This window comes from Schistocerca cancellata, chromosome 7 (genome assembly GCF_023864275.1).
Source record: "Schistocerca cancellata isolate TAMUIC-IGC-003103 chromosome 7, iqSchCanc2.1, whole genome shotgun sequence".
Taxonomy (NCBI): domain Eukaryota; kingdom Metazoa; phylum Arthropoda; class Insecta; order Orthoptera; family Acrididae; genus Schistocerca; species Schistocerca cancellata.
Genome location: NC_064632.1, coordinates 517,285,749 through 517,312,178, shown reverse-complemented (window position 1 = coordinate 517,312,178; position 26,430 = coordinate 517,285,749).

Genomic DNA, 26,430 nt, shown 5'->3' with positions numbered 1-26,430 from the left:
GAATAACAACGCCGTAGACCCTATATATATATCTGTGGTGTTTGGACTTCTTATGAAAACAAAGTGCAGTTTATTTGCGGAGCCTACTCTTAATGCAACAAAATTCCTTACCGTGTCTCTTCTGCAGGATAGTAATGTTAGAAACCCTGATGGTAGACAGACATACCACCGTCTCCGCGTCATTAAATATGCCAAAAAGTACATTTCATGTGGAAGAAACGTTGGTAGCGTGTCAGTACAGGAACGTCCGCTTCACAACATGACCTATATCTGAAGACTAAAATCAACGAAACTGACCGAACAATACTCTTTAAAGCTTGCAACTGACTCAGACGGTGTAGCTTGTGCCGTTGAAACCGGTGTCTTAGTGTTATAGAGGATGTCTCAGACCTTCCATAAAACATGGTTTACTTTGTGAAGTGACGTAAATGGGGCACACACTACTATAATTTTGGCGAACAACACCATTTCCAGAGGTAGTCTCAAGTCTTTTGTGTCAAATTGAAACAGATGGTAGAGGGTCCACAACCGATTATATTGAGGTAGGGAAACAATGGTCGGAAATGTATATTTCTTGTGTTATGGACAGACACAGCGTACACATCTTAGCAATAACGTAGCTCTTAGTAGTTGCTCGAAGTGAAAGAATAGACCACACACACACACGCGCGCACGCACACACACACACACACACACACACACACACACACACACACAAAATTGCTGGAAATCAATTTCATTAGGAAGCAATTAAAAAAAAAAAACCTACGAATCTCCTACTTGGCCTTTGCGGCCGATTTCACACTAATGGCACATTCTTGTGAGATGGTTATAAAACCGATAGAAACTGTAGAAGAAAGAACAGAGAAAGTCGTTCTGCAGACATAATTTGAAAAGACAGTGTTTACAACAAAAAATCTAAAAAATTTCAAAATATGGATAAATTAACAAAGTATCAGACTTTAAATATCTGGGAGAAATTATCTCTGAAGAATATGCGTAACAAGAAAGAATATAAAAACATCGTAAACGTTTAGGATTAGTGAAAACCTCTATAATAAAAAATGACTATTTGTAAGTGACGAAATTAGGCATTACAAAACATCACTTAAAAAAACGAAGTTATATGCCAGCGAAATCTTGGCACTAAACAGGAAAACTGATATAGAAAATCCAAAGAAAGAAGAAAGAAAAATAATTAGGAAAATTTTGGGACCAAGATAGACCAAAAATGGATACAGACTACAGAAAATGTCCAAACCTGAAAAATATTCTAACATAGTGACAGACATGAGGAAAAGACGCCTAAAATTCTATGGCCACATAACGAGGCTTCCTGAACACAGACTAACAAAATGAATAGTAAAATGCGTAGATTCCCTCGCTAGTGGAGGGGAATTAATACAAAATGTTAAAAAAGACTTGGAATTAGCCAAAATCACCAAAGAAGAAATAGACGTAAGGAACAATTTTAGAATAAAAGTAGAAAATTGGAGGTTAAACAGAGGTAAAAGCCCGAAGAATCGGAACAAAATGGGGCGAAGAAAGAAGAGCTATATTCTTGCCAACAATGAAAAACTTGTGGGCAACCAGAAGAAAAGGAAGAACGGAAAATAAACCATATGAACCATCTTTACTTAGCGTCTTCCACCCTGGGCTTTGCGACAATATATATATATATATATATATATATATATATATATATATATATATATATAGGGTATTACAAAAAGGAAAGGCCAAACTTTCAGGAAACAATCCTGACTCACAAATCAAGGAAATATGTTATGTGGACATGTGTCCGGAAACGCTTAATTTCCATGTTAGAGCTCATTTTAGTTTCGTCAGTATGTACTGTACTTCCTCGATTCACCGCCAGTTGGCCCAATTGAAGGAAGGTAATGTTGACTTCGGTGCTTGTGTTGACATGCGAGTCATTGGGCAGGCATTGTTGGTGATGTCTTAATTGGGCCCCATGTTCTTCCACCTACGGTCAATGGAGCACGTTATCATGATTTCATACGGGATACTCTACCTGTGCTGCTAGAACAAGTGCCTTTACAAGTACGTCACATATGGTTAATGCACGATGAAGCTCCTGCACATTTCTGTCGAAGTGTTCGTACGCTTCTCAACAACAGATTCGGTGACCGATGGATCGGTAGAGGCGGACCAATTCCATGGCCTCCACGCTCTCCTGACCTCAACCGTCTTGACTTTCATTTATGGGGGTGTTTGAAAGCTCTTGTCTACGCAACCCCGGTACCAAATGTAGAGACTCTTCGTGCTCGTCTTGTGGACGGCTGTGATACAGTACGCCATTCTCCAGGGCTGCATAATCGCATCAGGGATTCCATGCGACGGAGGGTGGATGCACGTATCCTCGCTAACGGAGGACATTTTGAACATTTCCTGTAACAAAGTGTTTGAAGTCACGCTGGTACGTTCTGTTGCTGTGTGTTTCCATTCCATGATTAATGTTATTTGAAGAGAAGTAATAAAATGAGCTCTTACATGAGAAGTAAGCGTTTCCGGACACATGTCCACATAACATATTTTCTTCCTTTGTGTGTGAGGAATGTTTCCTGAAAGTTTGGCCGCACCTTTTTGTAACACCCTGTACACACACACATATATATATATATATGTGTGTGTGTGTGTGTGTGTGTGTGTGTGTGTGTGTGTGTTGTGTGTGGTGTCTAGTCTTTCCAACATGTCCGAAAGAATGGACACAACTTATATATATATATATATATATATATATAAAATTAAGTTGAGATGGGTAATGAGTGCAGATGCACACCAGGCTCGAACTCTTACGGAACTCGGCGAAGTGTCTCGAGTAATGGATATAATGGGCATGAGGCACTACATTATTGGCGTGTAGATAAGCTGACAATCTGGGCCCACCGGGAGGCGTGCTAGGGCAGTGCGTGCAGTTGGAATGACCACTGTGTCCGGATGGCTCAGTCGCCAGAGCATCTGCCTTAGTAAGCAGGGGACGTGGTATCGAATCCGGGTCTGTCACAAATTTTCGAGTTTTCCCTTTGATTTCCATAAATTCCCGCTCGGAGCTAATGTCTGTGATTCCATTATGTGATAAAGGATCGCTAGTTTTACCAATGTTCATTAGCCAAGAAAAGAATTAATGTATTAAAGTCAAAGAATGTTCTTATTGAAATCTCAGTAGAGTATTACAGTTGCCTGGATACATTGAGATGATTCATAATAGTTACATGACCGGTAGGATTTGAAGAGCCAACATAAGGATTAATTATTGCGTAGACTGGAAAGTAACAGTGTTTATACTTTTATATATACAACGCTAAGAGTGTTCCTCATATTGTGTTAAAACTAGAAGGTCAGTCCCTCGTCTTAGCCTACTGGCAGATTAATTTCCGAGTCCCCATGCTAATTGTTGCGACATATTGAAGTTTCCTATTACAATTCCATCATTAATAAAGCGTGCTTTCCTGTTCTCTAACAGTTGTATGCTATTCATAACCAGCTGGATACAGCTATTAAAATGGGACTAGATCCAGTAAACAAACGTTCCATTTGAGGTAAATAGCACGAGGAAGTGAATCCTCCACCAGGATACAAATAATAATCAATGGAAATGGTATAGTTATCTCGAAAACATTACAGTGATAGTATTTTTCAATAACTAAACCGACAAAAGGAGCTCATGTTGAAGTTAGTAATGCCCCACCATCAGTTAATCGTTTACCTATAAATATAATTCGTTTGCAACTTTAATATCCAGGTAGTAAATCTTGTTAAGAGCCAGTTGTTTAAAATCGGTTAATATTCGTTCTGCTTTGCTCGTGCCAAACTAATGTTAGCTTGGTTGAAATTTTCACTCTACAGCGGAGTGTGCGCTGATATGAAACTTCATGGCAGATTAAAACTGTGTGCCGTACCGAGACTCGAGCTCGGGACCTTTGCCTTGCTTGCTAAATCGTGTTCTTGTCTTATATGTTACCAGCAAAACAGAAATTCAGTATAAAGCAAAGTAAGTCTTAATAGTTAACTTGCTTTATGAACGCTACTAATACTTGGGCTAATTATACTGGCGACCTTTTCCCTCCTACGTAATTAACAGCTTACTTTATAAATTATAGAATCTTGATGCAATTCACCGTTTTGTTGCTACTGCTTCCTTTCAATAGTGACCGTTCCAGGAACGGAAAATAGATATCTTATTCATAACAAAAATTCACTGTCAAAAATAGGTATCGTTCCTGAGGAATGGCATCATCGGTGTACTGCTTATTTAATAGTAGCCGGTAGTGTTGCGAGTCCTTTACAACCAACCGCCCGAGCCACAACTGACAACTTGAGGCAATATGCAATTTTAGTTCTGACTAGTATGATACTATTTCCCTAACGTTTCTATCTTCAGTCATGTGAAATTGAATTACTCTGTTTGCAGTATCCTAAAAACCACGCCGAGCAGCCCAATGTAACATTGTATGGATATTTCTGTCTATTAACAGATTCTCACCAAGTCGCAATTGTTGCTATGCCTAATCCCGAACATTCTCGCCTTAACAGTACGCCTTTGAGGAAGATATGGAACTTTACGTACTAATATAGTTGGGTGTCTCCACAAATCAACACTAACACCACCAGTCCTGTATGTTATAACGATGATATGGTACCTATATGATTTTCCCGTTTCCCTCCAGTCAAATGTGGATTGGCTTCTACACTTCATATCTTCTACACTTCATATCTTCTACACTTCATATCTTCATTCATTTTTGCAAAGCAGCAAGGAAAACCAAATATGATGAGCGTTGGTCCCCTTACTACACATATTACCGTCGTTTCTTGTTCCATCCTCGTGTGAGCACATGAATAAAGAGTGCTTTCTCTATGGGAGCAGTACGTAGGCGGTTGTAGTACTCGTATATTTCTACATTCTTAATACTGGCTCTTGAAGACTTCATAAGTTGAGTTTCGCGGCAGAGTTGTCATTTACTTTCAATTTGTGTTTACGAGAACCAGTCTTCCAACTGAAGCGTACTTTTTCGATGAAGAGTACATTTCTTCTGTCCTACTTCGTGGAATGCCATCAATGGCGCACAGACTTCTGCACTCTCGACTTAGAGCACCATTTCCAGAGGGTGTCTCATATCTTTTGAGTCAAACACAGGTAACAGTGGGCCCATAAACCACTTTTGAAATAGGGAGCCGTTAGAAATGCGTATTTAAAGTGTTGTGGATATACACATGGGACCCTGCGTAACACCAACGTGGCTCATAGGAACTGCTCAAACCGACGACTGTCAGTCTTCATGCATGTACTGCAACGGCGCATGCAGCTCTGTAGGACTCCCACGAAGATCCCCCGTGTCTGTTGTACATTGGAACAGGCAACTGGTGATAAATAGCGTAAACCCCTGACCACCAAACAGGCGCACGAGTGTCATACGACGATCATATGAATCTCATCGATGCATTAACGTGTGGTGTACACACACCGTTATCCCTGGTGCCAGTTGTCGAGTGCATCACTCATGTGTCAATGGTGAGGTGTGTTACGGTGTACCGTGAATGACGCGTAGTCAAAATTGGAACGTTAGTCGTCAGAGGAGTTGGCACACATACATTTGACGCACGTTGCGCCAGTATTTAGCACCCATAAAGCAAAACGAATGTAGAAAGAACGCTTCGCCAACAGACGTCTTCGTAATGGGAAGAAACGTATATCCGTGAACACCAAAATGGTTCTAATGGCTCTGAGCACTATGGGGCTTAACATCTGAGGCCATCAGTCCCCTAGAACTTAAAACCACTTTAACCTAACTAACCTACGGACATCACACACATTCATGCCTGAGGCAGGATTCGAACCTGTAACCGTAGCAGTCGCACGGTTCCGGACTGAAGCGCCTAGAACCGCTTGGCCACTGCGGCCGGCCCCCGTGAACACCAACTTACAAGAGACGGAGTCGTTCGCGCCGCAGAGAGCCGGCCAAAGTTCCCGCCAAGGACATGTCCGAACACCAGATATTGAGCAGACGTTGCCTGATCGTGTGATCGACCATACAGCAACAAGCACGGGTCAAGTCGCCTGTGAAATGCACGCATCGAAGTATAAACTGTAGAGAGTACAGGTGGAATTGGTATTACACCCCAGCATGAAGAATGCATGCAGGCTCTGGGATCATGGAATGTGTGTGTGTGTGTGTGTGTGTGTGTGTGTGTGTGTAGCACTTGTAAACTTATGCTTACTGAATAATCATGAAATTTGCTACTCCACAAAGTTTATTAACTGTCGTGAAAGTTCACTGAAATGACATTTCAGCTTAGTACAGTAGGATACTCGGAATTATCGGAGCACTTGGGATAGGAACCTGTCTAGATAAATGACTAAGGATAAACTATGAGGGTAAAACAAAAATTAACACGAAGTTATTGTTGGAAAAGAACCCACATAACTGGTCCATGTAATTTTACAGTTCGCAGTTGCTAATTTGACATGGAGGTTGTGGCAGTGTCGGTCTCCAGTGCCATTCACAATGGCGGCAGAAGTATCCATGTCTCTTGCTGTGTAACAAGCTCGGATTTTCGTAGCACAGAGCTAACCAAAGAACGCCATGAATGATAAGCCTATTACGTCCAGCTCCGAGGCTTTATTACGTAATCTTTCAGTTCTCCTTGCCTCGTTCAGTTCACAAGACGCGAATATTTTGCCTGCTGGCTACTAACTGACTGTTCCCACAAAGGAGCCTTGCAGTTTGACCTGCCAGATCCATCTTTTCTATTGCCGGAAGCCAGTTTCGTTACAGATGGGTTTCCATTTGTGTTTTACGTGATTAGAAACCTACACGCCCCATGCCTGAACCAGTACTACAAGTAAAATTTTTACATTAGCATTCGTTTACAGCATATTACGTTTGACAATACATTTACACAGATACCACAATAAAGTGCTTTGTGACACGAACGTCATTTTAAGTAAAAACAGACAAACAAGTAGGAATAGACAATTTTAGGTATCATCGACAATCGTATTACAGACTCGGAGGAATCGATCTTTCGTAATCAGCGGTACCACAGCTAGAAAAGGATTAAGCTTCCTCCATTTCAAGTTGTTCGATTCGGATACAGCTGTACGGCGTGATTCTGATGGGGAGTGTGGCACTGCGGTTCCTGCCACACAGGGAAGTTTCTTTATTTTCTGTTTTTGTTTCATCAGTCTTCTGACTGGTTTGTTGCGGCCCGCCATGAATTCCCCACCTGTGCCAAACTCTTCGTCACGGAATAGCAGTAGCAACTTATGTCCTCAATTATTTACTGGATGTATTCCAATCTTTGTCTTCCTCTACAGTTTGTAACCTCTACAGCTCTCTCTAGTGCTATGGAATATAGTCTCTGATGTCTTTTTTTCATACTGTCTTTTTTTCATACTGTCCCTTCATTTTGTCAGTGTTTTTCACAAATTCCTGTCTACTCCGATTCTGCCCACAAATCTCCTCATTCCTCATCTTATCAGTCCACCTCATTTTCGACATTCGTCTGTAGTACCATACCTAAAATTCGCAGATTCCCTTCTGTTCTGGTTTTCTTACGATTCATATTTCACAACCGTACAATGCTATGCTCCAAAGGTACGTTCTCAGAAAAATCTGCCTCATATTAAGACCAATGTTCGGATTAGTAGACATACACGGCCAGGAATGCCCTGTTTTCCGGAGGTAGTCTGCTTATGATGTTCTCCTTGCCGGCCAGTGTGGCCGAGCGGTTCTAGGCGCTACAGTCTGCAACCGCGCGACCGCTACGGTCGCAGGTTCGAATCCTGCCTCCGGCATGGATGTGTGTGATGTCCTTAGGTTAGTTAGGTTTAAGTAGTTCTAAGTTCTAGGGGACAGATGACCTCAGAAGTTAAGTCCCATAGTGCTCAGAGCCATTTGAACCATTTTAGTCTCCTTGCTCCGGCCGTCAATGGTGATTTTGCTGCCCAGACTGCAGAATTCCTTAACTCCATTTACTTCGTAACTTTTTACTTTCGTTTTTCTTCGATTTACTCCCAGTCCATATTTTGTCGTCATTAGACTGGTCACTCCATTAAGCATGTAATTCTTCTTCACTTTCACTCACGCTAGCAATGTCGTCAACGAGTTGTATCGTTGATATGATTTCACGTTAAGCTTCTATTCCATTCCTGAACTTTTCTTTTATGTCCATCATTCCTTCCTCGATGTAGAGACTGAAAAGTAACAGCGATGGACTACAACCCTGTCTTACACCGTTTTTAATCCGAACACTTCGTTCTCTGCCTTCCAGCCTTATAATTCCCTCTGGGTTCTTGTACATGTCGTATATTACTCGTCTCTCCCTATAGCTTACAGCTACTTTCCTCAGAATTTCGATTATCTTCCACCATTTGTCATTCTCAAAAGCTCTTTCCGTGTCGACGAAACCAATGACTGTGTCTTAATTTTTCTTTAGTCTTTCTTCCATTGTCAACCGAAACGTCAGAGTTGGCTCTTTGTTGCTTTTACCAATCCTGAAGCAAAACTGGTTGTCATAAAATACATCCTCATTTTTCTTTTCCATTCTTCTGTATACTATTCTTGTCATCAACTCGGATGCATGAGGTGTTAAGCTGATTGTGCGATAACTCTCGCAATCCTCAGCTCTTGCATTCTTCTGAATTTCGTGGATCATATTTTTCTGAAAGCCAGATGGTACATCGCCAGTCTCACACATTCTACAGACAAACGTGAATAGTCGTTTTGTTGAGACTTCCCCTAATAATTTTAAAAATTCTGATGGTGCCCTTATCTATTTCTTCTATAGCATTTGATAGTAACCTTCCAAACCTCTTTTAAATTCTGAGTCTAATTCTGGATAGCCTGTCTCTTCCAAATCTACTCCTATTTCTTCTTCTACCAAATCAAACCAATGTTCCGCTTCATACAGTCCTTAAGTGTATTCTTTCCATCTATCCGCTCGCTCCTCTGCATCTAAAAGTGGAATTTCCATTCCATTCTCAGCGTGAGCACCTAGCTTTAAATGTCACAAATGGTTTTTCTGGGTTTGTGACCGCATTGTCAGTATCTATAAAACTAACCAGTTCTCGGTCCCTATTGCAATGTACCTTCATCACGGTGTTTTTGTTTTTCTTATGTACCTGCAGGCATCGCTGTTATCTAATTCTAATAGGCTGTTTAGGATAGGAGGGAGGGATGTTAGAAGCCTCAATTGGTGTTTTTATTGTTTCTTTTTCATTGGTGGAAACCCAACGTTTTCATTGGTGATTGTATTACTGCTTGTGGTTGGTGGAAATCGGCGAATGAAAAATCAGGCGGCCGCTGTGACGTGGAGTTGTTTCCCTGCTTTTTAGCGCCGGCCGAGGCGCGCCAGTACTGAATGTACCTGCGGCCGCTGCGGTCTCCGGTGCGCCTGTATGTGTTGCTTCACGTGAGCTATCGCCCCGTAGCGTTGTTATTGCTGGCAGCCAAGACGTCGGAGGTCGGTACCTGTCTTCTATGTTCATGTTGGCCGGTAGCTTGATTATTTCTGTTGTCTCTCCAATCTTCTTCCCGAAAATAAGACACTGTTTTGCCGGTACGCGTGCTTCACGAGAACAGTCTGATTGCAGCACTCATCCTGGTGTTCTGCCACCGCTGACTTGGTGTGCTGTCCTGGTCGGATATGGTTCAAGTGGCTCTGAGCACTATGGGACTTAACAGCTGAGGTCATCAGTCCCCTAGAACGTAGAACTACTTAAACCTAACTAACCTGAGGACATCGCACAATCCATGCCCGAGGCAGGATTCGAACCTGCGACCCTAGCGGCCGCGCGGTTCCAGACAGTAGCGCGCCTAGAACCGCTCGGCCACTCCGGCCTGCCCTGGTCGGATATATCTTTCCTTTTCAGTTATCTGTGTGCTGAAGGGTCGCCCAGCCTGGCCGACATACACTAATCCACATTCGCACCTGATTTCGTAAAGCCCAGCAGCAGGTATTTTGTCAACTGTATCTTTCTTTGTGCGAAGAACATCTTTTATTCTGTTTCTGCTTCGAAAAATCGGCTTGATGCCTGCTCAGCGTAGAATTTTGCTGACCCTTTCAGTGACACCTTGGACATACGGTAATAGAGCGATGTTTTATGCTTCCGTTTGCTCTCCTCTATTCCCTTAATTCTATATCGCCATAGTTTTATCTGTCGCCGTAGTTTTATCTATTTCTTTCATTCCCCATCCATTGGTACAAAAAATGGACTTGAGGTTTTGTAGTTCACTCCTTCGATGTTCTTCATCGCTCATCCTGTGAGCCTTCTTGGTTAAAGTGTACAGGGCGGATTTCTTCTGCGTAGGGTGATGATGGAAGGAGGCATGCAGGTACCTGTCAGTACTGGTTAGCTTACTGTATACTCTATGACCCAGTTTACCATTAGGCTTTTCTGTAAACTTCCACGTCGAGGGAAGACAGCACCCTATTGCTTTCTATCTCCATATTCAATTGGATACTGTTGTTCGGCTGGTTGAAGTATTAGCGGAAATTTCGTAGCTCTTCCCTCTGCGTGTGGCCAGATAGCGGAAGTATCGTCAACATATCGGAGCCAACATTCTGAACGTAATGGCGCGGACTGAACCGCTGTTTCTTCAAATGCTTCCATAAAGATATCTGCTGCAATAGGCGACAGAGGGGATCCCATAGCTACACCACCTGTCTGTTCTTAAAGTTCCCCTTCCACCTGAAATAGGTGGTCGTTAAACAATTAGTGGTACTCACAATCGGTCGTAAAGGAAAGGCCTCTTCATGGACCTTCGGTACATCATATATTCTTGTTCTTGTGGAACTTGTGGGGTGAGTCTTCTGGCCGTGTCGAAATTCTCCTAGTTTTCTTTAGCAGTGCTTGAGTCGATTTCGTTATCTTGGTCTTCGGATCTCCCTTAATCTTCTTATAAATGGGTTCACTCAGAAGATCCTCCATTCGTTTCTTATAATCTTCCGTTTCCAGACAACGGTCGCATTTCCCTTGTCTGCTCGTGTTATTACTAAATGAGAGCTGTTCATTATTCTGCGATGGCGTGGCGTTCTCCTTACTGATATTTTGTTTATGATGCTTTCCATGGGTCAGGAGCCTTACTGTTTCTTATCTAATCTTCTCGGCCTCAGCCTGTGGTTGATGATGAATCGTAGTATCGACAGATTCGCTGATATCTTCTTTCGGGACACGTTTTGGGGCGACTGCGAAATTCATCCCTTTAGCCAGAATTTCTGTCGTTTCATTGCTTAAGATGTGGCGGGGAAGGTTAACCACAGTCCGTCTTTTAAAAGAAAAGTAAATCACGGCCATAGACCTGGCGGTTAGCTTCGACGTGGAGCCTTTATTCACAAATATACCTGTAGAAGACACCATGAACATCATAGAGGAACGAAAGGCATCCGTTATCTCCGATATAGTGTGCCACTGTTTAACGACCACGTATTTCAGGTGAAAAGGGAAATTTTATGAACAGACAGATGGTGCAGCTATGGGCTCCCCTCTCTCGCCTATTGCAGCAGACATCTTTATGGAAGCATTTGAAGAGACAGCACTCCAGTCCGTACCATTACGCCCAGAATGTTGACTCCGATATGTTCTTTTATTCCTTGTGTGCGTCATCCAACGCCATCTACACATATGCATATCGCTATTACAAACATGACTTCCTGTCACCTCAGTGTAGTTTCTCTTACATTCCCCACAGACCGGTTTATTAACTGCTTCAGAAGCAAACGTGCGAGTGCCGGGAATTATGAGCAATTTATATTCAGGTGGCAGTGAAATGCTACATCTCTCTTCTATTTTAGCTATGCTTTGTTCAACTAATGACCAATTTAAAAAAGTGTCACTTTAGTATCTTTTTTTTTTGTGGTGGAGGCAGCGAATTTACTATCAATAAGAGTATAGTTCCACTGAGATCGTTATAGCCCTCCACAAAACATTAGGACGTTTTTCACATTAGTGGTATCATTGGCAGCAGAAAAGGACTGGTTTTTTGGGGGCATCGAAGAATAAGCCATTTGAAGACTGAAGCGGCAAATGAAAATTTGTACTATGGCTGTGATGCAAACCCGTGTCTTCTGCTTATAGTGCAGATGACGTAACAACTACGCTACCCTGGCACAGTGGCTTTGCACAGCTACACCGATTACCCTAGTACGCCTTCCTCTTCAATCCAAGAGGAAGGTATCCTACAGTAATCCCTGACAGGGTGGCGTAGTGGTTAATGCTCTTTTGTAGTGAGCAGGAAACCTGGGTTCGAATCCCAGCCATGATACAAATTTTCATGCATATAGTTTTGATCAGAGAGATCTGTTTATGGTTTAAATGGTGCTACATTAGTACTGCTGATGTCATTATTGTTTTCAACACCTCTTGCATTTGAAGCTGACTTGATGTACCCTACAACAGCAAAGGAAAACCTACCTGGAAGTTTAGATTGCGAGTCGTTAGGAAGGGTGATAGAAATTAAGTGGTTTTGCAAGGATGAGAATTCTTTTTACAGGAGCTCTGAAGAAGCGTAAAATACGATTTCTCGGTTCAAAGAAACAGTTGCGGCCACAGTGATCGAGCAAAAGATCCGGCAGTATTTTAATAGGTTTTGCCGACAGAGGTCGTTGAGAAGTTGATCACGTCCAGAATATAATTAATAACCCGCAGCGGGAGGGGAGACTGGAACTCGTGGTGGAGGCGGCGTACCGCCACTTCACGCCTTATCAAAAGCGAAAGTTGGCCGTGGGCACTCGGAGGTCGGGGAAAGACCCTGAGGCTGCGAGAGGCATGGCGGACGAAGGCGTCTCGGCTCGGCGGAAAGTTTTGCTCCTCGAACGCGGATTCTCAATTAAACATTAAAACTCGCGGCACGGTATCCAGCAGAACCGCGTGGGGCGCCGGCTAAAAAACTTCCCAAACTTAATTTTTGCCAGAGTAATGACTAGTTAAATTTTCTCATTTCACTGCAAAAAGAAAAAAGAGGGCGGTGTAGCATGGAGGAGGTGGAGGGGAAACGTTGAGGAAAAAGTGAGAGTGAAGTGGAAGGAGGTGGGGGGGGGGGGGGGGGAGGTGGTCAGGGTAAGGGAACGTGTAAATTAGAGGCTGTGACCTTCTCTCATTCTTTTTGCTCCCGCAGGCGCCCCACCGGCAACCCAGAGGACAGCGGCCGGCAATTGTTTTAGCGCTCGGCGCCGCCGGGAAACTTGGTGTAGCGCCGAAATTAAAATCTTATTCCGCGAATACCTGCGGGGCGGTGCGGCCATTGGACGTCGGCCGGACCAGCCGGGGGGCTGCGCCAGGGGGGCAGCACAAAGGGCCACAGGGACAGGCCGACCCTGGACGCAACGCCGCCTGTTTGCCCAAAGGGCGACGCCGTGGTATGCAAATGAAAGCGACGCGGTAACTTTTCCAGCGATTCACTTTATGAAGGCGCGGCTCACGTCCTCTCTATCTCTCTGTCTCTCACTCTCCCTCTTCCTCTTTCTTTTTATGCTCTATTTACCCTCTGTTTTTACTTTCTCTTTACTCACCATCCGTCCTGTCGGAATACGAAAACAAACGGCTGCTGATAGTATAGCTTTTCGCTGAGACTGGGTATGAAGTTGTCGCTACAGCCCTTAAGGAGATGGATAAGGATGACACTCGATTTTGGAACCACTATACATGGGTTCTATTTCAATAAAACTATAAACAAATCACAAAATTTAGACATTTATTGTACACCCTTCATATTGTGTTACTTATATTTGTTCGTAAGAAATTTGCACCCTGAGGACACTACATGATGTCGACGAAATACCTTCGCAGAGTGCGAGAGTGGTTGGTGGGGGCTCTGAGTGACAATTTTTAACATAGAACTAAATGTCGATAACTGCTTTGGGTGTGTTTAACTGCATATAGCAATATATCAGTAGATTTAAAAAATGTCGATTACTGCTTTGGGGGTGTTGAACTGCATATAGCTATATATCAGTAGATTTAAAAAAATTTTTTAACAAAACAGTGGCACTCCAAAATAAAACTCCTCTTGTCGACAAAAAACTTTTCATAAAAAAGCGCTCCAAACATCGAAGTTAAAATCATCGCAAAAATCCCACGTCATGTGTAGAAGAAACTGCAGAAGTTATGGGACACTGATATATATAGATGGCGGTAGTATAGTGCAGATAAGGAATAAATGTACAATTCATTTGCGGAGCTGTCAACGGCACTCAGCTGATTCATGTGAAAAGGTTTGCAACGTCGTTACAGTCGCACGACGGAAGTTAACAGGTTCTGAACACGAAATGGTAGTTGGAGCTAGGCGCATGGAACATTTCATCTCGAAAATGTTTCAAATGGCTCTCAGCACTATGGGATTTAACTTCTGAGGTCATCAGTTCCCTAGAACTACTTAAACCTAACTAACCTAAGGACATCACACACATCCATGTCCGAGACAGGATTCGAACCTGCGACCGTAGCAATAGTGCGGTTCCAGACTGAAGCGCCTAGAACTGCTCCTCCACTCCGGCCGGCCTCATCTCGAAAATCGTTAGGGAATTCTATATTCTGAGACCCACATTGTCAAGGGTTTACCGAGAACATAAAATTTCAGGCATTAGCTCTCACCATAGACAACGCCATCGCCGACGGCTTTCCTTCACGACCGAGATCAGAGGTGTTTTGTCAGTGCTAACAGACTAGGAACACTGCGTGAAGTAACCGCAGAAATCACCGTTGGACGTACGACAAACGTTCTCCTTAGGACAGTGCGACAGAATGCGGCGTTACTGGTCTGTGACAGCAGATGTCCGACACGAGTGCCTTTGCTAACAGCACGACATCGCCTGCAGAGCCTCACCTGGGCTCGTGATAATATCGATTGGACCCCTGACGATTATAAAAGCGTGGCCTGGTCAGATGAGTCCCGATTTCAGTTGGTAAGAGCTCATACTAAGGCTCGAGTATGGCGTAGACCCACGAAGCCGTGGATTCATGTTGTAAATGAGGCGTTTTGCCAGGTGGTGATGTCTCCATAATACTTTGGGCTGTGTTTACATGGAATGTAGTGGTTCTTGTGGTCCAATTGAACCGATCATAGACTGGAAATGGGTATGTTTGTTTACCTGGAGACCATGTGCAGCCACTCATGACTACATGTTCCCAAACATCTTACGGGGCCACAATTTTCCGCGACTGTTTTGAAGAACATTCTGGACAATTCGAGCGAATGATTCGGCCACCCAGACGGCCCGACGTGTATCTCATCGAACATCTATGGGGTATAATCGAGAGTTCGTGCGCATCATCCTGCACCGGCAACATTTTCCCATTTAGGGACTGATATGGAAGGAGCAGGGCCACGTACTGCATTAGGGGGACTTCCAACGACTTGTTTAGTCAAGGCCACATCGAGTTTCGGCACTACTCCGGGAAAAACGAGGTCCGATAAAGTGGGAGGAGGTAGCACACGACTTTCGTCGTCTAGGTGTATATTACGTGAGCTATAGCACCCACCAACTTGGAGAGAGCTGTTTTGAAAAAAAAAGAAATAAAAAAAAACAAGAGTTTCGTGTTTCATCTTGTGTTTTTTTGTAATACCTGTAATTGGCACTACCAGCTAAACACATATAGATTCTATTTCACCGGTGTTGCAATGCTCTCATTTTGCCGAAATTACATCGATTAACTGGGTTCCGCTCACCAGTCGAAACGTTTTTTATACTACTGGAATTACTTTTCGAACCTTTTCTATTCGTAAACATAACTCTCTTTATCATTTTCAAGCAGTGACGTTTTACTTTGCATAGATAACAAACAAAACGGCAAGTTAAAAAATGGTTCACATGGCTCTGAGCACTATGGAACATAACTTCTGGGGTCATCAGTCCCCTAGAACTTAGAACTACTGAAACCTAACTAACCTAAGGACATCACACACATCCATGCCCGAGGCAGGATTCGAACCTGCGACCGTAGCAGTCGCGCGGTTCAGGTTGAAGCGCCTAGAACCGCACGGCCACGTTGGCCGGCGGCAAGTTAAACAGATACGAGACAAGCACGTGCTTTCAGACTGATTGCCATAGGCGAAGCACGTTACGAAGAAAATTTTTATTGAGAATAGTATTTGAGTCGATACTAATGCCCTCTGTGATACCACACGAATCTAACAAGTCCCCTATTCCACCGGTGACTGTTACGGTATTGCACTGCTTACACTCGAATGCGCAGATGCGTGAGACCTCCATCAAGTAAATCGTGGTTTTAATGTACTTAATCATTTATGGCACACTTAATACGAATAAAACTTAAAGCCAGGCTCTCTACGGAACATTTTAAGCCAATTAAGAATTACGCTAAAAATTCTGTCCTGTTATAAATCCTTAACCATAAATGATACGCTGTAGGCAGAGATCAAATATTCGATGTTACTGAAGAATTACCATGTCATTTTATGAGAAGAGTTGAAAGGTGGCTACACTGAGCCACAGCGCCAAAAATCGCGCCAGAGAGTATTGTTCCGCCGCCTCCACTGGCAGTGATTATTGAAACGCAGCGACAGGCAGTTCTTGCCGAGAAGTTGTGGTGGACACTGCGTGTAGCTGAAGTTAGAGTGAGATGCGGTAGTGGAGAGTGTTGTTCCATGTTTATGCAGTTATTGATGGGAGAGATAGCAGATGTTGTTCTAATGGAGATATTGTAATGATCTGAGTGCTTTTCGTCAATATAAATTAAGGTAACTAACTACTGTTCTTTATTTTCTTATTATTTGTGTGTCCTGAATAATGCTTCATTACAGGTTCAGTCAACAAAGCCTCTGGCGTGTGTTCTTGTATTAGAGTGTAATTCTGGGTTTCTTGCACAATTATAGTATTTCTAATTTTCTTTTATCACGTCAGTATAAATGATATTTAAAAATTCTTGTCTTGTTGAAGAAGAACCGTGCCAGATGTGCGTTGAGTCATACTACCACATACAGAACAGCTACACTTGTGCTATGTTGGCTTCGTAGATTTTATAGTTGCTGGGGACTTAGTTAATTAACTGTGTTAACGAAAATTTTGTTTCATTGTTTGTTGTTATTCTATGCAGTCAGATTGCGTACGAAAACTAGTCATGGCCAGCCGTTTACGAGACTTGCGTAATCGGACATACAGCTACTAAAAATATTTGCATTCATATTTAATTTTAATTAAGCCCCCATGCACGTGGCGACCGCTGCTTCGGATCGTCCCTTGGAATTCTTCTGATTGCAAAAATAGTAGACAGTAGTATTGTTGTAGTAATCTGTAGTTCAGTAATTGTAGTCTATTTTGCATGTGTAGATTGGTAATTGTCATTCTTCTATTGTTCGTTAATCGTGTTTGAAGGAAGCATTTCGTGTGATTGAAATTGTTGGTGATAATGTGTCATTGTGTATAAATTTTCGTACAGTGACGAATTTTGTATGTTTTGTAAATGATTACGCGATCGATGAAAAAGGCAAAAATGATGGATAGTGAGAATGACGAAATTGTTAACATGGCGAACTCGCCAACAGAGGAAAACAGTATCATGAATAATGAAGTGGAAAACAATTTAATCAGTCGAGAAAATAGTCCGGAACCATTTCAAAATTTTTCTCAACCAGAAAATTCACAGAATCCTAGATTAACGACAGAAGATTCTGGAATAGTATCGAACACAGATAGCCTTATGGTTATGCAGAAGGAAGTTAGTATTGCGGAAAATGTTAGGGGCGAAAAGAATTCTGAACCATTTAATATGGAGCAGTTGATGAGTGCTATATTAAATATGGGATCACAGTTACGATCTGAAATTAAAACTGATATGGGAACAATGCAAACTCAGTTTAGATCTGAATTAAAAACAGATATGGAAACACGGTTAGACTCATTGGGATCGCAGTTAGGATCTGAATTAAAAACAGAGATAGGAACAATTAAAACCGAGATGGGAACTTTGGAAACACGGTTAGATTCACGAATAGGGACATGTTTCAAAAATATGAAAGATGAATTAAAGAAAGAAATTCGAGAAGAGGTACAACCGATTTTGAATGCTCACAATAATAGATTAGTTGCAGTAGAGATTAGACAAAGGGAACAGGATAGAGAACAGGAAGAAAGAGATCGCGTGATAGTACAGAAATTTTCAGAGTTAAATTTACAACGTGCAAAAGATAAGGAACAAATATTTGAGAGAATCGAGGAATCCGTACCAAATGACAGATTAAATAACCTAACACAACAGTATGAACAGTTAACTACTAAATGCGTTAATACTGAAACGCGAGTCGCGACACTTACGGAAGACGTAACTAAACAGAAAGAACAAATTGGTGACTTATCGGAAAGAGTGGAGGAGATTTCAGATAAATTGACAAATCTTAGTTTAAATGGGGACAGAGATTCAGATGACACAGCTCCATTGCCATTTTCAGAAACCGAAGAGTACCAGAGCATAAATAAACATGTTGAAAATCAGGGAAAATTTAATGAACGCGTGAAAAGGGAATTTGAGGCATTAAAAAAGCAAGTCAAACAAATTGAAGGCGAAATCGTAGGAAAAGATAGCAGAAGAAATTTAGAATCACAGATACCAGAGGGGTTTGAAGAAAACAATTTGTTTCATTTACGGGATGCAACAAGAGAGCGCCAGGCGCGCGAACTTGACAATAATCGGCATTCGGACTGGGACAGACGCGGTAGGTCTTTGTCGCCACGAGGCGAAAACTTTGACTATAAACACTTTTTGACTGTTCGGAAATTTAAGATCTTCCGCAATTCTAAGAATGACATACATCCATGTGCATGGTTAGATCAATTTATGTACGCACTTCCACCAAATTGGCCACTAAGTCACAAACTGGAATTTATGTGTGGATATTTAGAAAACGAACCGGCGACGCGGATGCGCGCACTCATTAGAGATTGTAATAATCTGAATGATTTTTATCATGCATTTTTATCGGCATATTGGTCCGAAAACACACAAGACAGAGTCAAACATAGTCTGATTATGCAGCGTAATTTTAAACAGTCTGAGTTCCGCACGCCGGCAGAATATTTTGAAGACATGATTCGAAAGAATCAGTTCCTTTCCAACCCTTATAGCCCGACTGAATTAATTCGCATTTGTTTAACTAAGCTGCCACAATCCATAAGACAAATTGCTTTAGCCGGAAGATGTAAAGACGACATTGAGTCTTTTAAGACTTTGTTGCAAGAACTTGAGTATGACAACGACGATGGGACTTCCTGTAATTTTTTCAGTAACAGTAATTACAGTAGATTTTCAGAGAAAAGGGATAGTGATCGGAACGGGCGTTATATGGGTAATGTTGAGAATGACAGACGTAACAGACAGGACAATAGATACCAGCCCTATGACAATAACAGACGTTCTAACAGAAATTACACAGACAATTATAATAACGGTAATTCGTACCGGAATGATCAATCATACGGAAACAATAATCGGCATTATCAAGACAGAAATTATTCAAACAGTAATAGAAATTCTTACTACAGAAATAATCAGGGTAGTAGATACAACAATAATTTCAGAAGTGACAGTCGAAACTACACAAGAAGTAGCTATGCAGACAGACAAGAAAACAGAAATTTTAATAACAGACACAACCAAGAATTTGTATCTAACAGACAGGAGGGACCTAATTGGCATCCTCCACGTGACAGAACTTCAGAGAGACAAGTGCAAATCGTAGAAATGGATCCGCGAAATGACGCGAATAATCAAAGACGTGACGCAAACAATCGACAATGACTAGCAGCTTCGGCTTCTGGCAGCAATATAGACGGTTCAGAAAGTAATGACACTACGGCTTTACACTACGTACGCCTGGAAGACATGAGAGACATTTTGTTAGACGAAAAGGAAAATAATGTAGACGCATTTTTACATCCTGTTATTGAAGTATGTGTGGGTAAGAATAAGTTCACTGCAGTTTTAGATTCTGGGAGCCCACTGAACGTCATTAGTGAATCAGTTTTTCATATATGTGAAAGGACTATTGCCTGTCCTGTGTTACCTATTTCTAAAACTACAATTCGAGGAGCGATTTCTGGAAAAGGTGTAGAAGTTAAACAACAGACCAACCTAAATTTCAATTGTCAAGGATACGAATTTTCTGCTAATTTTATTATTGTTCCATTACTCAGTACACAAATTATATTAGGTATGGAGTTTCTTAACGCACATAGGGCAATTTTGAACTTTAAAGAAGGAAGTGTGAATTTGACTATTGCCGGAATGCCGAAATGTTTGAAATTTTTCGAGTGTTTAACAAGATCTGAGTCAGATACAAAATGTTTAAGGTTTCTTACTTCTGATGTTTTCGTTGAGCATTATGACGACAATGTGTTTGTTCGTGACAATGACAATAGATACAGAGACGCGATGGATGATATAATTAATAGCGAAGAATTAATTAATGAAAAGGTTAAGAAAGCTGAAGTGCCAGATGACGTTGCAAGAGAAGAGCTGCACCACATTTTGACTTCACATGCTACAGTATTTAGTCATCACACGGGAACTATACAAGGCTTACAATATTTATTTAAAGTAAAAGAACACACACCATTTCGCGGGAAAACGTACGCTATTCCTTTGGCTTACAGAGACAAGGTTAAGAATGAACTTCAGTACATGTTAGATCAGGGCATTATTGAGCCTGCAGTCAGTCCTTATACTAGCCCATTACACGTTGTTCTTAAAAAGGATGGGTCAATTCGTTTGGTTCTGGATTCCAGACATCATCATTCCTGAAACTGACCGTCCACAAAATTTACATGAACTTCTTCAACATTTTCATGGAATTAAAGTTTTATCCACGATTGATATGCGCGCAAGTTTTTGGCAAATAGAACTCCACCCTGATTGTCGAAAATATACTGCCTTTTTAGCCTTTGGTAACTGTTACCAGTTTCGGAAATTACCGTTTGGACTTACTGTATCTTCAGCAGCATTCATTCGTAGCTTAAATGAAATTTTACCCGTTTATCTTCGTGACAATATTACTTCATATGTTGACGACATTCTTATTGCTAAACGTTCTTGGAGTGAGCACAACTAAATTTTGGATTCATTGTTACGTATCTTTGCAAGAGTTGGCATTACAGTAAACTTGGAAAAATCTGAATTTGGTCGTTCTCAGGTGAAATTTCTCGGTCACATTATTTCTACAGAAGGTATTCTTCCTGATCCAGAAAAATTAGACGCTATTCGTAATTATGCTGTTCCTACCACAAAACGTGATGTTCGTAGTTTCCTTGGTGTCTGTAATTTTCTTAGACGCTTTGTTAGATTGGACAATTTGGCCACACCTCGTTTATGTGAACTATCTGGAAAGAAATCTAATTGGTGTTGGGATGAGGAAGCTCAGTCAGAATTTGAAGAACTCCGTGATGCTTTAGTTGCTGCTCCACTTCTTTCACACCCGGATTTATCCAAAGATTTTTGTTTGGCGACGGACTCATCATACAAAGGCCTAGGTGCACATTTATTTCAAGAGATAGAAGAAAACGGCGTTGTAGTACAAAGGACTATTGCATTTGGAAGTCGTGTTCTTTCTAAATCAGAAAAGAATTATTCGATTACGGAACTTGAAGCTTTGGCTGTTGTTTGAGCTTTTACAAAATTTCCGACATTCTTGTTTGGCAGACATACTAAGGTTTACACCGATCATCGAGCTCTGGAATTTCTTATGTCAACAAAATTAACTCACGGCAGATTGTCACGATGGGCGTTGTAGCTACAGGAATTTGATTTTAGTATTGTTTACATACAGGGTTCTTCAAATATTGTTGCTGATGCTTTATCACGTGCACCTATGGGTTTGAAACAAAGTGCTGAAGAGGACTGCAAGGAAAACAATTATTGTTTGATGTATATTCAAGGTGTTGCGTTTGAGAACTTTATTTCGTCTTCGCTCCAGGACATCGCTAAGGAGCAAAATAAGGATCCAATCTGGAAGGACATTAAGGAGAAGTGGAAGAGAAAGGAAAGCGTAGCGATTAGACAGCATTATTTAGTTTGCAATGACATTCTTTTTAAACGAAAATCGGTCGACAACTCTGTTTCGTTAGTTTGTATTCCTGATGAGTGGGTTAATAAGCTGATTTGGTATACGCATTTCAGTTATGCACACTTTGGTCCCAGAAAATGCTTTCATAAATTACGAGAAAATTGCTACTTCAATAATATGGAAAAACGTATTCGATTTGTTCTTGCCAAATGCAAATTATGTCAAAAGGTTAAGCCGCCGACAGTTTCTCACAGAGCACCGTTGTTTCCTATCATTCCAGCGAAATTAAAGGACATGGCTGCAGTCGATTTGTTCGGTCCAGTGGTTCGATCTACTAATGGTTTTGCGTACATTTTCGTAGCAGTGGAGTTGACATCAAAATATGTGTGTTTTACACCGTTACGCAAAGCAACAGCTCGTTCAGTATCTAATGCTTTCATCAAACATTTTCTTAAAGAAGTGGGTCATGTTGATAAGGTTATATCAGATAATGGATCACAGTTTCGTTCTAAAATTTGGCTTCGTACTCTACGGCGTTGTAAAATTAAACCAATTTTCATTTCACTTTTTCACCCTCAATCTAACGCTTCAGAGAGATGGATGAAGGAAATCAATAAATTGTGTCGTCTTTATTGTCATCAGAATCACAGAACTTGGGATCAGTATCTTCATATTTTTCAAAACATTCTGAATGAACTTCCTAACGACTCAACTTCTTTACCACCTATACTGATACTAAAAAACAAAGCACCGACAAATCGCATTTCTGAAATCGTTCCTTTTCCGCCTACACGGAAAGTGCGGCATTCTGAAGTTGTCAACCTGGCTCTACAAAATATTGCATTTGCGGCTGCTAGAAGAGAGAAATCAGCTAAGCGTCCTGGTCGTTTAAAAATCTTGTCAGTTGGTCAGAAGGTGTTAATTAAGGCTCATCGATTGTCTCACAAAGGAAAAGGCTTGTGTAGCAAATATTTTCTGCTTTATAACGGTCCATATAGAATTCGCAAAATTATTCATGATAACACTGTCGAAGTAGAAACTCTTAAATCACGACGCTCTAAGGGAATACATCATATATCTAACGTTAAAATTTTTGTGGAATGATATACTTTTGAAAAATTTTTGTAGAATGACATACTTTTGAGAAACTAACAGTTGTATGTAAACACACGGAGAGGATACCGCGCTGTGTTTTGGCGGCGGCATATACTCAAAGCAACAGTGAAGTCTGCGCGCTGCACAAGGCAGTCGTTGACCGCAAACAATCACTTCCTACGTCACGCGCCTACAGCTGATCGAGCGCTCAGTGCGAATGCACTGACAGCCATAAACAAAGACACAGCTTAATTTCTCCGATTAAATTCAGTATAAAGCTATAGTTACTTGATGAATTCTGTTATTAACATTCACTATTTTTCAGGATACGGTTCTATAAAATATTTAAGAACTTCAGGTAAATTCTGTGCGTGTCCGACGTTAAGACGACTTGCTATCGAGAAAATTTCAGGAAAAATGTCATTTCGAAGAAGAAAGTAATAAACTAAAAAGGTAATTATTAATTGAGTTTATTTTTCAGGTAACATATTTCCACTTAGGTACGTACTTTAGACGTAATTTGCTGCTCGCGATTACGTGATTCATACTTTGTGCTAATTACATGTTCAATGAAATTACTTGTGAAGCGACGTGCTAGCGTACGTTAACTGATTTTGACAATGATTATTAATGAACTGGATTGTTACTTGTGTATATTATGCATCGCTTGGCTGCACTGCTTTTTCACTGATGTCATATTTTTAATTATGTGCCTGCTGTGCCTATTTATTTAAATTATAATTGTCACCTGATTAATTGTGCTGATGTGGTTAGGTATGTAAGTTATACTTTGTGATTTATCTGCTTGCGCCTTCATGTTTACTTATTTGCTTGCGCCTTCATGTTTATTTATTAAGATTACATATGAACATTCATTTGCTTACGGTTATACGATGCTGATGACCTGTTTATTACGTAAGATATGTTTGCTGCTATGCGTATGGATTGCATATTTATACATTTCTGTTTGTTGTCACAACTACTCTTTAATTTTGTATATAGAAATGCTGTTGTACTGTGTATGAACATAGAGTTTAGGTTACACTATGGTATTAGTTACAGAGTGTTCGCTTGGCAGAGCCTCGTTGTAAGAATTGTGCTGCATCCACTTGTTGACATTCTGTTCACTACTGGTATATTTACTCGCTATTGCTTGTTTTGCTTACGCTCAGTGCTTTATATTTTTAAGATAAGAAAACGAACTGCTATAATTCGGCGAATGACATTAGTACAAGAAACTTCATAGAAGTCACATGAGCTGGAGGTTTTATGAAAGCTGTATAAATGTATGCCAATAGGGAGGAAGTTAACGACATGACATACCAACACAGTTATTACACTGCATTTTTCGTGGGCAATTGAAATAGGAAGTGACACTTGACACAAGAAATACTCCACATGTTTGCTTCTGTTTGCCATAATTCTTGAAGTGGTGTACACACTGTGAAATATTAGGATCATTCACACTCCGTAATCGTACTTAATTACTGAGAGTTATTCGAACTAAGTCTGTTAGAGGTCATGTATGCATTCTTTGTTTATAATTCATAATGAGTAGAAGATTTTGGTCAGATGGATTACACAGAGGTTGTGTGTTGAGAGTGTGTCTTCGGATTGTATGGGATGAGGAGGTTTGCATTAGGATTTTATCTGTACTCGATCGAGGAGACTGACTAGAGGAAAGAGTTGTTATGGAAGTGAAATGATACTGGCAATAAGGTTTATATGTATCGACGTATGGAAGAGGTATTATGGAGGTATTGAGATTATATGAAGTTGATTGGAGTTATGGTGTATAAGAGGTAAAATAAGTGAGGTGCATATTTTTTTTTTTGTTGTTGGTCTATATGGAACAAGGAGGATGAAGATAGCAGACTAGAACACTAAAATGGAAGGAAGATTGTCTACACACACTTTGTTAAATCACTAAGCAGTATATACTTTTTTTTGGAGAGAGGAAGTTGCATATCTTGGCACACTGACAGTTGTTCAGCAACCGTACATTTTGATCTGGCTTGGCAAACATTGGTCTTGACATGATGACTATGACGTTGACCTAACTATTATTGACTGTTATACATTGCTGTCACTACTACTTGATACACATGATGAACATGAAATTTTGACAAAAGTGGATTCACACAGTTAACACTATCCAATTACACAGTAGTACTTAATGTGGATGAAAGATGAGTGAATGTGTTTTGTGTGTTTTCCTTTCCTAATCCTACCCACCTATCTCCTAAATATTATTTTATTTGTTTGTAGTGGCTTGCACTGACACCCATAAATATTATAGGTTTACTGATGTTTGTGTATTTGTAATAGTAATATGACAATTATCTGATATCATTTGTGTGTTTGTTATGATTTGTATGTTTAGTGTAAGAGCATTGTAAAAGCATTTGTATGTGCATTCAAACTATTGTTCATGCTTGAACTGTCTGATTAGTGATGGTGAAATTATGGACTGCTACTTGTACTTTTTCTACATGATTGGTGCCACTAGGACATGTTTAATTTCTGCTGATGGACTGTGTGAGCAGTGATAGTGAATATTATGGACTGCTGTCTGCACCTACTCAACATTGCTGGGTGCCATTGATGAACTGCTTCTACTGAGAAATGTGACTTGTTGCTGTGTGTACCTCTTCAACATTGCTGGGTACCACAAATGGAACTGCTTCTACCGAAATGATGTTACTTCTTGCTGTCTGTACCTCTTCAACATTGCTGGGTACCACAGATGGAACTGCTTCTACTGAAATGATGTTACTTCTTGCTGTTTGCACCTACTCAACATTGCTGGGTGCCACTGATGGACTGATTCTACTGAGATGATGTCACCTGTTGCTGTTTGCACCTACTCAACATTGTTGGGTGCCATTGATGAACTGCTTCTACTGAGAAATGTGACTTGTTGCTGTGTGTACCTCTTCATCATTGCTGGGTACCACAAATGGAACTGCTTCTACTGAAATGATGTTACTTCTTGCTGTCTGCACCTACTCAACATTGCTGGGTGCCACTGATGAACTGCTTCTACTGAAATGATATCACTTGTTGGAGTCTGCACCTACTCAACATTGCTGGGTGCCACTGATGGACTGCTTCTACTGAAATGATGTCACCTGATGGTGTCTGCACCTACTCAACATTGCTGGGTGCTACTGCTGGAACTGTCAACCACTTGTTGTGTAAACATTTTATGTGAAAATTTGTATAAACTGATTTTTTGTGTATTACTGTTTGTGAAAAGTTATGAGACTCTTACCTGTACATATTCGTCATTGCTGAC